This window comes from Zingiber officinale, chromosome 2B (assembly GCF_018446385.1).
Source record: "Zingiber officinale cultivar Zhangliang chromosome 2B, Zo_v1.1, whole genome shotgun sequence".
Classification (NCBI taxonomy): Eukaryota; Viridiplantae; Streptophyta; class Magnoliopsida; order Zingiberales; family Zingiberaceae; genus Zingiber; species Zingiber officinale.
The window spans coordinates 63,244,027-63,247,191 of record NC_055989.1 but is presented as its reverse complement, the minus strand read 5'-3'; positions in this window follow the sequence as shown (position 1 = coordinate 63,247,191).

Below are 3,165 nucleotides of genomic sequence, written 5' to 3'. Positions count from 1 at the left end.
GGTTCTCCGGGGACTCATCCACCGACGGATTGGTAGGCTTCGTCCACCTTACGGACACGCCGAGGAGTAGGAGTTCATCTCCGAACCTCGTTACATCGGTTTGTGTTTCTTCTCCTTAGTTTCTTCCTTGTATTTCCGCTGCGACTAACCCTAACTGTAGGAAGAACGCGAGAATTTGGGGCGGCTATTCACACCCCCCCTCTCTAGCCGCGTACGAAGGATCCTAACAAGTGGTATCAGAGCGAGGCCGCTCTTCAACGGATCAACACCCGGGGGAGCACGGGCTAGAGATGGATCTCTATGGAGAAGATGTCACGATTCAACCCTTCTACGAGTCTCACGACAACTTCACATATTGGAAGGTAAGGATGATGTATTTTCTTAGGACTAATATGTTAAATTGGTTTTGTGTATAAGAAGGGTTTTCCCCTCCGATGGATAAGGAAGGAAAACCTATCAAGAAGAAGGAGTGGACGAAAGAGCAAATCCGACAATCCGAAATCAATGACGAGGTAACAAAAATTATTGAATTTGCTTTACCTAATAATGTTTTGTGCAAGATAGATAGGTACAACAACGCCAAGGAATTGTGGAACAATTTGGCAAAATTCCATGAAGAGGACCCTAGTGAGCCAAGTAGCTCACATCATGGAGGAAGCGAATTGGGAGTTGAGGGCTACTCAACATCCAAGGAAGAAGAGGAGGAGAGCTCTTGTTCAAGATCGAAGCAAGAAGAGGCATCTACCTCCGGAAGGGATGAAGAAGAAAGCTCATCTACATCCACAACCCTAGGTAACTCAAACACTGTGATTTCAAGCAAATTACACATAATGTGTTTTGAGTGTAGGAAGTTTGGGCACTACAAGAGTAAGTGTCCAAAGAGGGTTAGAAAGACTCCATCTGCACCAAAGGTCAAGGAAGCCGGAGTCCCGACATGCAAGAGCAAGAAGCACGTGGTGTGCTTCCAATGCAAGCAACGGGGACACTATAGGAGTCAATGTCCAAGGGGGAGGCAACCTCACAAGGACAAGAGGCCAAACACATGTAAAGGGGGAGCTAAGGCAAACCCTAAGGTAACATTTAAAGCTCATTCTTGCAATTCTAGTAGGATGCATGCTAGTAGTCTTATTGCCATTGTCAATAATGATAAGCATGTTAACACTAGAAATCGATACATGTGCTTAGGAGCCAAGCATGTTAGCCTAGATAAGAACAATTCTAGAAATGCTAACCCTAGAATTAACTCATCTAAGGCTAAGGAAAATCTAGATAGAAATCCCAAATCATCTAGACACATGCCTAGGAATACCTCAAAGAAAAATGATAAATCAAAACTTGAGGTATTAGAGAAAGAAAATTAAGTCTTGAGGTCAAGACTTGACTCTCTAGAAAAGGCTCTTAAGGAGTTGACTCTAGGGTCTAGGGGTCAAAAACCCAAGTCCAAGGACAAGAAAGGTTTGGGTCACAAACCTAAGTCTCAATTGGTCAAGCCCACTTATCATAATGTTTCATTCGATTATGGAACAAAACCTAGGGCTAGGAAGACCATTACCAAGGTCACAAGGGGAGTCACACCTATAGTTGACCTTGATGAGACCCAAATGACCAAGGCTTTAAAGCCTAAGAGGGTCATTAGGAGGGTTGCTAGGGAAGTTATCCCTAGTGAATATTTAGTGAACCCAATGAGCTCTAATAGGTATTGGGTTCCTAGGAGCATCTTCTCTACCCCATAGATGGGTTCGAGAGTGTCAACTCCGATTAGAAGGGTAGTTAACCCAACTTTGAGGAAATTGACACTCAAGGAGCATTTTCAAGGTTTTGAGAACTTTTGAAAATGAAATGGAATTATCATTTACTCCTTTGAAGAGTTAAATGTGCCTAAAGATTGGAAATTTCATTTTTAATCTCAATTGGCACAATTTGGAAAAATCTAGAGAACTCTAGAGGAAAAATGAAACATGCCAAGTTTTGAGGATAAATTTGATCTTTAAGTGGCATGAATTAATCTAGAGTTCAAGAAGTGTCAAAATTAGGATTTTGGCATTTTGGGGCAATCTAAGATTAAATTTGAAATTAACCAAGTGGTTAAGGATACTTAGATAGGTAATCTAGGTATATTTATTTATGCTAAATCTTGCCATGATTGTTTGCCCTCACATGTCATGACATCATGTTTAGTTTCATTATCATTTGAAATGTCATGATAATGCTTAGGCTAGTTTTTATGTCATGTTTATTTAAGTTTCAAACTTTATGCCATGACATCATGACATTGGCACATGTTTTCATTTATGATACCATTTTATGCCATGTCATCATCTCTTGCATTAATAATCAATTGAATTGATTTAAGGATGAAAAACACATTTTGATATTGAGATCAAATTTGTGTTTAGAAAATGCATGAGACCTTAGTCTAAGATACCTAAACCCATATCTCACATCAAAATTGCCATGGATGTGTTTGATACACTTTAGATGTGTGTGAGATATTAGGATCATGAATTAGGATCAAGGTGCATAGTTCTTGTACCTAGATGAGCCTATTTCAAGAAATGGGGGATCATAGGGAAAGCATGTGTACAAGTCACGTACATTTAGCCCTAAGATTATGGTCCTAAATTAAAAGGTTTAAAATCATTTTGAAATTGATTTGAAAAACCTTGATGAAGCTTTTCTAGTGATAGCATTCATCATTGAACAAAGCGATATAAAGTTTTTGAAACTTTGAACTATTTCAAAGTCTTTTGAACTTTGTATCAAGATTGAAAAATGGAAGTTATTTTCATAGAAAACTATTTTTTCTTGATAGTATATGTTATGAGGAATATATCCTCAAAATTTTATAATTTTTGGAATTTTCTGAAATTTGTTGTGAGTTTCTGAATTTTGGGAGAAGGAAATCAGAACTCGAATCTGTCTAAGGCTGGATCGGTCACTGGACCGATCCAGGGAAGGCTGGATCGGTCTGGGGACCGATCCAGAGGGGTCCTGATCGGTCCGGTGACCGATCAGGCGTGCTGAATTTGCTGAATTTCGACTGGTTGTCTGAAATTTCAGTTGGGGAAGGTGGTGTTTTGGATTTCTAAAGGTTTGAAACTCTCCAAGACATTGTTGGTGCAATGGTCAAGGGGGAGTTGACCTTTAGGGGGAGTTTTACCTATT